Genomic DNA, 9,319 nt, shown 5'->3' with positions numbered 1-9,319 from the left:
ATATATATATATATATATATATATATATATATATATATATATATATATATATATATATATTGTGACACCAAAGGAGAGGTGGAAGGGAGATATATTTGCCCAGGATTGCCCATGGAAGACTCTCACCTGTGAGGTAATTATTGAAGAAGCACTGAGGGTGGGGATATAACATAGAGCCAGGAGCTCAGTCAGTAGTTCACTTCTCCTTGGAGACACAGACAGGGGCTCTGTGTGAGGAGCTCTGTTTGGAGACACAGACAAATGGACTGTGTGAGGGAGCTCTGCAGAGAGACACAGACAGGGGTTCTGTGTAAGGGAGCTTTGCTTGGAGAGACACAGACAGGGGTTCTGTGTGAGGGAGCTCTGCTTGGAGACACAGACAGTCAGTCTGTGTGAGGGAGCTCTGCTGAGAGAGTCAGAATGTCGGTCTGTGTGAGTGAGCTCAAAAGTGAGTAGAAGGTTGCTGAAAGCTTGGTTTTGAGCTGACAGGCAGAAGCCCTCCAGCTGATAAACAGGGACATCTGATGTATAGTAAGTGCCAGAGAGGCAAGGTTTTCTTTTGCTGTTTTGTTATTTTATCTGCAACCTTCAATAAACCGGGCTGCAAGCCAGCTTAAGGCTGATACCTCAGTGTGTGATCTGAGTTGGATGAACCAGACATGTGTCCTTTGACCCCAGCAAAGGCGATCCTGAGCGTAACCCCTCACAAAATAAATATATATATATATATATATATATATATATATATATATATATATATATATGTGTGTGTGTGTACATATATATTCATCCCTGATCGAATCCCAAAAATTAGGGTCTATTTAATAATGTTTTTATTCTTAATCGACCCAACTTTAACAAAAATGTACACATTTTTAATATTGGATTCAATTATTGAAAATGTAGGAATTATGAAGGCTTCTAGCTATACAAAGCTTTGTTGTTGATTGGAACATATGTTTCAGGGTATTCCATTTTTTAAATTTGCAACACAGATAGGATTACTGTAAATAAAGAAAAAAAGTTTTTCTTCTGCAATGTGTTTTGTTTGTAACAGTGTTAAAATGTTATCTCTTATAATAATATTTATTAAAGCAAGTAGATATTTACACAAGAAAAAAAAGTGTCTGGGTTGCCAACCATTTATTAAAGCAGAAAAAATAAACAATTCCTTATTTCCTGACTGTTGTTTACTAATGGGAGCAAGTTCCAGTAACAACATCCGTGATTTGTCCTTAAATGTTCCACAGACAGACAGTTCCTGGTCGGCTAAGCTTCATCATGGAACAATTGGGATTTCACTGGTGTAGTATGAAAGGCTCCATGCTCCAAACTCTGCACCCCATCACATTGTTTTATTCGGATCTCAGAGGATGTCCCTACTCTGCGACCTCTGCTTAACATCTGGAGATATCTGGCCAGTATAGTTTAGCTATACTCAGTGGTCATATCACACCCAGACACACATACAAATACATCTTAGAGAACCATACATTTTTGTAGATGGCTGTCACCTTTCCTGAACCCAAATCATCCTAGCTGCTGTACTCTGTGTTACTTATTCCTGACCCCTGCACGCCATGTTTTATGTAGTGTATATACTGGGTGTGCAGTGACTAGGCACATGTTCTGTTTATTCAACATCCTTTAAACTACTCTTACTATTAGCTGTAATCTGACCATGCCCACGTTTTGCTGCAGCAGACTGCACTGTACTGTACACTTCTACACTGTACTCCATGGTGCCCCAAGTCTTTCAATCTAGCCCTTTTTCCCACACTGATTACTTATCTGTTGGTACCATTTACATAGTGTTTAAATGTTTTAGTTCCCAATATGATTTTCTGTCACATTTTGGGCAGAATCGAGGGATCTTGTGTGGTTCCTGGCACCTGGCTGACTGCTCATTCACTCAAATTTGCACATTTGATAGCTGGCAGGAGTGGGTTGTACTGCTACCAATCACGGTCACCCCCCAATAATTCTCTTTGAGGCTTCCATGGGATAAAGCTACATGTAGAGTCCATGGATGACTGGCAGCATGACGCAGCAAGCGCACAACAACCCAATGGCTAGTAAAAGAAAAAAATTGGCGCTCTGTCAGTAAATTTCCAATGTTTTGGCAGTAAAAAAAATTGTGGCAGGTCAGCAATCCTGATGTGTTTAAAGAAAAATAACTTCTTGTACTTGTTTTACATAGGTTAAAAATAAATGTTGGTTGTTCACCTTTCCTGCACATACTGTATATAGTGTGAGCCACTTCTAATATATTCATAATACAACGTGGTTAATGTGTGGAGGTAAGAAGGAGGCTCAAAGTTTAGTACAAAAATGTTTTATGTATTTATACATTCTGATCTATACATAATTATACATACAGCATTGGTTTTACAAGATGTATCCTATCGCTTGTTACCGTCACAAAGTTTGGATACTTTTCCTAAACAAACAATTTTCTGACACCATACAAATAAAGTTATATCCATAAAGTGGGACCTGTTACAGGTGTGTATTTTCCTGACGCGCTTCGCCAAATAAAGGCTTCCTCACGGGTATGTTGTTACAAGGGTTGTATGGTCTCTAAATAGTATAAAATACCATGTGAACATAGTCATTTGTTAGTTATTGTTCAGATGAAAGAGAGAGTTCATCGATGAATGAACAAAAGTTCATAAAAAGACAATATTCAATATTCATGAATCTAATAATGACAAAGCAAAAAATACTAGCAAATACAGCTAGAATCTTAACAATAACTAATGACTATGTTCACATAGTATTTTATGTCATTATATAATGTGAAATCTTTTATGGAAGGGTTTTCCTGTCTTTGCCTTCCCTAGGCCAATATTGGTGAGCAAGCTCCTGCAGTTATCAAGTAACTTTTTGATTTTTGAACATCTCTAAAATTCTGAGTACAACTTAAAATACATTCTTTCAATCAAAACAAAAAAAACCTTCCATGTCAAAAGAAAAGACAATAAAGCTCAAATAGACAAATCCTGATAATAATAATAAATAAATTACCTGTCAGTTGTTATCCCTGGATTGCGTACTTCTGTTTCTTCTCCACACAGTATTCAATGATTGACTTTACAACACACATAACTGTATGAAAGAGAATTCTCCCTGTAAGCCCTACCCACTTCTTATGTAAATATGCTCATCTATGCAAGCACAAACCAATAGTTCTGTAAATGTCACACAAGAGAAGTCAGAAAGGAGTAGTTTGAGGTAGAGGTGCTTATTACTTCTAGGTATCGTAGCAAGAATTCATATTGGGCCATCCAGAGCACACTAAACTGAACTTGCATGGAATCATTTAACCCCCTAGCCTTCCTCTTGCTTTAAGGCAAGTTGTCTCTTGAATCCACAAAGCTGAAGACTGAAATCCCCATCTCAGAGAAGTTTTGTGAGCAGCAAATATTGATATTAGAGGATAGAGCATCATGAGCTTTCTTTCTTTAGCATCATGTGAAATATTGCCAATAAGAGGACTTAAACAAAACCTAATTACGAAAAAAATCTGAAACAAGATATAAATTTCTAGAATAGGATAACATAAGATATATAACTGAATGCAGGTTTAGCTTTTGAGATTGTCATCTCTTTACTTGTATTTATTATGATCAATGTAAACTTTCCAGTTTTCATATTTCCAGCACAGCGCTCCTCATCTCCCATTCTATATCTTGTCTGCTTTGTAATATCATCTCCATTCTGAAAGACCACATTGGAAAATCAAACGTTATAAAAACATAAGTAAACATCATTTTTCAAGTACTGCTGCACTCTGATGGCAGAAAGAACAATGTTGCATATTAGCCCTAAATTGTCTTAGGGCATTGCCAGGGTCTTTGGATGGCCCATTCCCAGACCCGCTAGGGACACTGAACACTGGCATTACTTATTTGGTGGTTTCAGTGGAGGAAGGAATGTCAGCACAGTGCTGGGAGTATAAAAAGGGTTCAAGGTGGGCTTGATTGGTTTCTGACTGGAAACAGGTACAGAGTCTCTTTTTAATGTCATCTGTAGTGGTTCCTTAGAGCAGACCAAAACTCAACATTTTCACTTTACATAAAAGGGTAGACAACCCTTATATGTAAAGGGAAAATGTTATTCATTTTTTATTTTTTTTTAATTGCAACACCCTTTTTTTTTAAAAAAAAAAAAAAGGGTGCAGCATCTTCCTATTGAGTCTTGATCGCCTCACCTAATCTTGGACATAGACAGTGGGATAGGCTCTCTTTTTGTTCCCCTTTACAGCGGGCTACGTCACCCCATCTAGCACCTGTGCAGTGCAAGATTGGGTGATGTGCCAAGAAGACTAAGGAAGAAGAAGGAAGTGAAGAACGAAGATGGCGGTGCCTGGCGCTTCTGTAGTGCCGGGCAAAGAGGAATTCCAGGACGATTATTATTATTATTATTATTATTAAACAGGATTTATATAGCGCCAACATATTACGCAGCGCTGTACATTAAATAGGGATTGCAAATGACAGACTAATACAGACAGTGATACAGGAGGAGAGGACCCTGCCCCGAAGAGCTTACAATCTTTGGGATCAAATCGCATGAAGGACCAGCGCCATCGAGGGACCTACAGGAATGAAGGTAATTGTAAATTTGTTTTGTTTTCGGTTTAGTTCTGCTTTAAGTATTTTTTAAGTCACTGGCTCAGAATAAGTATATCAATGTTCTAATTTACATTTTGCATAATCTGTGGCTCATATAATGCATTATGTATATGAGAGCCTTTTAACTAAACTAAAAGATTTGTTTTCCTTGCCCATCCAGTTCTGACATTTCAGCCTGATGAACTGACTTGTCTTTACTGCAGTACAAATTCATGCTGTTTTTATTTTCTATATTTTTTTTTGCCATTAACAAAGCACAGCTGTTATGTCATTGCAAGTTGTGTTTTGTGCAAAAACAGTGGGGGGGCACAACTTGCTCATATTGGTGACTGCATAGAAGTACAGCATATTGGGCTGTTTCCCCGGATGTCATTCAAATGCTTTGGCTTCTATTATTATTATTATTATTATTATTATTAATAAACAGGATTTATATAGCGCCAACATATTACGCAGCGCTGTACATTCAATGCTATCTGAATGCTGAAACGAGTTGTGAAATTTATTTTTGTGCCAAGGAACTTGCATTTTTAAAGATCTAGTGTTGTGTTTTTATATTCTCCATGATCATGGATTCATTTTCCACACCCAGCCAACATTCTTCTCATTGTCTTTATCCCAAATTCACTCCCAGTGATTTAAACCATTTTCACCAGTCCATTGATCTGCTTTCTCCAGGTGGAAAAAAGATTCTGTTGCCCCGAGTGTCCTGTGTGGGAGTGTGGCTGTCTAGTAATGATCTCTGTTTAACACCAACAATTTTTTTTATCACTTCCAATTCACGCAAGCCTACAACTTGCCATGTTTGCCAAGGTAGATAGTAAATCTGTTTTCTCTACCCCCCCCCTCCCCCCTACTGTGGGCCTTCATCCTCAGCATGACCCCATAAATATCTAATAGACTGATGTCCCGTGTCACCCGCTAGCACCGTACCTAGCAATTCCTCTTCATAGTGTTACGTCTTTTTTCAAACTATGTAACTAGGATATGCTTATCTGTCCGGCGATCCTGTGCGGTGTGTATCATACACTGTTTATTCTGTCCAGCGATGTCCCTTGCAGCAGCAAGGAGAACTAAGAAATAGCAGCATCCCCTGCTTCCCTTTAGCCATTCGGCCTGATGTATCTTATCCGCATCCCCAGCATACACTGAGAGGCTGTGCACAGCTGAAAGCAGATTAGTTCCTGACTGTGTCCTGCGCTGCCATTGGCTGCTGGGACTTTAAAGCCTCTTTGCTCCCAGTCACCAATGCCTGTTATAGAATTTAGATAATGTGTGCTGTTTCTCGTCTGATGCTGAACATTGCCTGTTTTGGACCCTGTGAGTTTATGCTGCCTGGACTGACTCTGCTTGTGTCTTGTCCTTGTGTACCTCGTGTGGGGGACGGATTATCTGTGTATGACCTCTGTATTCTGGACTTGTCTCTGTTGGAATCTTAGTATGGCATTATTTGTGGGCTCCTGGTCCTCTTCCACAGGCACCATCCCTTGTGCAAGTCCTAGGGACAACTGAGTGCAGAGCAACACAACCAGTCTCCCGAGGCTGAGCGGGGGCTTGCTTTAGGTGAAGATTTTGGAGCTAGATTGGGGGAGTGGTGTCTGGCGAGTACCGTTGCTGGACCAAGGCCTTACAGTAACTTCTTCCTCCTCCTCATCTGGTTCATTCTCTGCATGTAGCTCCCCTCCCTCCAAATGTGGTAGACGCTTCCCATAACAGTCCTACTCTCCACTTACACCTCCAAGGTAGAAAGGCAAAAGTTCAGAGTCCTTTCCTGTTTTTCATGCTTTATCAAATCCAGCATAGCTTCTGGCATGAAATGTAGTAAGATGACATCACATCAGAGTTATCTTGTGTAAGTGAAGTTGTCATGTAAGTTAATGCCAAATCTAAATGTAAAATGTGTTTTGGTCTACAAGGAGAGCCAAGCAGCTGGCCCGCGCAGAGAAGAGGTGTGTATTGTAAAGAAAATTTGATTTTATAACTTTTATAAAGTCATATAAACTTTGAGTCAGGCGTTAATGATTAACTGTAATAAAAAAAAAAAAACAGGAATATTGTGCAACTGAATCTTTGTGTTTAAATTCTTTTGAACTGAAACATTTCCAGGTGCTGCTTCACTTCCATTTGTCAGTAGTGTCAGTTTAATAACAATGATCTGATTGTAGATAATGCACGTTGACACCAACATTACCTGTAGACCTTTAAGGGGTTTTCAAGACTTCTTTTAGTATCAGACGGCCATTACTTATTAAGTAAGAAGTTGTTAATCTAAAATTTGACCGTTTTTTTCTTCCTTGCATTGAAATCCTTTGCCAAACCTTTTTGGAATCCATGGCCTCATTTCTGAGCTTGTGTGATTGTCATGAGGTCAGACCCTTAATATCTGAGTTTCAGCCTGCATACAGTCTAAAGAAATTTAAATTGGTGGTAAATCGAGGTGTGTACTCACCTTTTTACCTGTTAACCCGGCATTTTTGTTGATTTAGATTATGAGAATGCATGCACTAGATCAGTTGTCATTTTGGCATTTGCTAAAGTACAGTCACCAAAAAAAAAGTTTTAAGGTTTTATGTAGCAGGACATCTAAAATGATTTAAATCCAACCTGTAAAATAACACACAACAGATTCTGCTGTGCCAATATTTAACAAAAATGAAACCACAATAGAGAAGCAGTGTGTGGAAAAACTAAGTACACCCTGTTACTCAGTAGCTGTTAGAACCGCTGTATATCAATCAGTTTGCGGTTTAGACGTTGATTTGGCTATTACACTTTAATGTTTTTTTCAGCAGTTCTGTTGTAGATTTGCATGTGTGTTTGGAATAATTCTCCTGTTGTAAGATCCAATGACTATAATAGATCAGTTCATGGAATGACTGCTATAAAACAACCCCAAATCATCACCCATCCACCACTGAGGTGTTTGTGCTGATATGGTTTGTTTGGTTTTTATCAGACAACTCCACTTTGGTCTCATCTGTAAGAGTTGTTTTAGAAATCTTGTGGTTCGTTCAGAAGCAACTTTGCAAACCTAAGCCATGCTGCCATGTTCTTTCTAGAGAGAAGAGGCTTACTCCTGACAACCCTTGCAAACAAGTTATGTGTGTTCAGTCTTTTTCTAATTGCAACATGCTAACTGAGGCGTGTAAAGTCTGTGATGAAGCTTTTGAGTTTTTTTTTTAATTTCTCCAAGCATTGCATGGTCTACTCTTCGAGTGAGTTTGCTGGGACGTGCACTCCTGTAAATGTTAGAAATGGGTTTTATCTTCGTTTTAATATTTACCACTTTGTGAGTCTTTATATATATTCTTTCACATTCACAGGTTTTGGAGAGGCATTGGGATGTGCAGGGCAATTTATTCTGGCCAGTCTGGAACTTACCTTTTTCACCACAAATACACATTAATCTTTCAAAATGTGGGGATTTGCACTTGTGAATTAGACTTTTAGTACCACCTTTAGTATTGCTCTGGTCAGTGTAATTGAGCTTCTTATACACTATGCACTATTTGCTATTACTGCCCATGTTTACTGTTTATTTATCGTTTTAGTTTAGTCTTCCACAATGTGTCAGGGTACAATTTACCAGCAATGCCGTTAATCCTTTTGTAGTTAACCTTGTACATCTGAATACAGACTACAGTATCCTTGTGTTAATTGTTAAGAATCTGATAACTTATTGGATGTCTAGGAGATGGACTTGGACTAGGTAACCTGAATAGGCAAATAGATTAAGACCTTTATGGACCTCAGCCTTAGTCAGTATCAAAGAACATTGAACTAAATATTTTCAGTTTAAGGCCCTACCTGGAACTACCTGTAGGCGCTGCTGAGAAGAATCCCAGGATTAATATGCCATCATATTTCCTGCAAAGACTATTGTACTGTATATTCTAGTGACAGCCATTCAATACACTGCTTGCTGCTACAAGGGTCACTTTCTGACTGACCTAAAAGTAAACTTTGGGATTTGCCAATATTCTATTAAAATAAGATTTGTACAGCAATCCAGCGTACAACTTTGTCCTTGCACACAAATTTCCTTGTACACAGCAATTGGTCTTGTATCTTTGTCTACCCATAACGAACCAGCAGTGCTGGACAAGAAAAAAGCCAGAGATGACACCGGAGCATAGAGAGGATAATAAGACCTTAGCGATATTTTGTGTGTGTTTTCTTTTTTACCTGTAAGTAAAAACAAATAAGGACGTTGTCTTCAATAAAAGTATCAGGAGGGGAAAAATCAGCTGAACTAAGGCTTAGTCTAACGGACTGTTTCCCCAGCGTTTAACCTGAGGCTTTAAAAGCCCATGTTTGAAGTCCCCATGCATTCCAATGGGCTAATCTACACCGTTTCCTTCGGGCACGTTTCTGAGCGTTATCTTAAACGTTGCTTGCAACGTTTAAAAAATTAAAGCGCTGGATAAACGCGGGAAAACACATGAAAACGCTTCCATTGAACTCAATGGAGGCTTTTTCAAGCGTTTTTAAGCTTTTATTAAAGCTTCCATTGAAAACAATGGGGGCTTTTAAAAACATTTTTAGCAAGTCTTTGGAATCTGGAAGCCCCCTTTAATAAGGAGACCCTGGGGAATGAGTACAAGGGTACATAAAACCCCTTATTCATTCCCTGAAAGGGTTAAATATATGTAAAAAATAGACAAGGCTTTAATAGTAAATTA

At 38.6% G+C, this 9,319-nt stretch overlaps 1 protein-coding gene across 2 annotated transcripts in view; it reads right to left on the bottom strand.

The window, feature by feature from the left end:
* Positions 1–4,011, bottom strand: part of LOC140340585 (CMP-N-acetylneuraminate-beta-galactosamide-alpha-2,3-sialyltransferase 4-like) — a 22,259-nt gene extending 18,248 nt beyond the window's left edge. Inside the window, exon 1 of one of the 2 annotated variants that reach the window (XM_072425888.1) lies at positions 3,028–4,011. The gene's annotated coding sequence lies outside the window, so the exon portion shown is untranslated. The remainder of the gene's footprint in view (positions 1–3,027) is intronic. The other variant, XM_072425890.1, reaches the window with a different exon arrangement.
* Between the last annotated feature and the right edge of the window lie 5,308 nt (positions 4,012–9,319).

This window comes from Pyxicephalus adspersus, chromosome 11 (assembly GCF_032062135.1).
Source record: "Pyxicephalus adspersus chromosome 11, UCB_Pads_2.0, whole genome shotgun sequence".
NCBI classification, from domain to species: Eukaryota; Metazoa; Chordata; class Amphibia; order Anura; family Pyxicephalidae; genus Pyxicephalus; species Pyxicephalus adspersus.
This window is presented reverse-complemented; position numbering and strand designations above follow the sequence as displayed.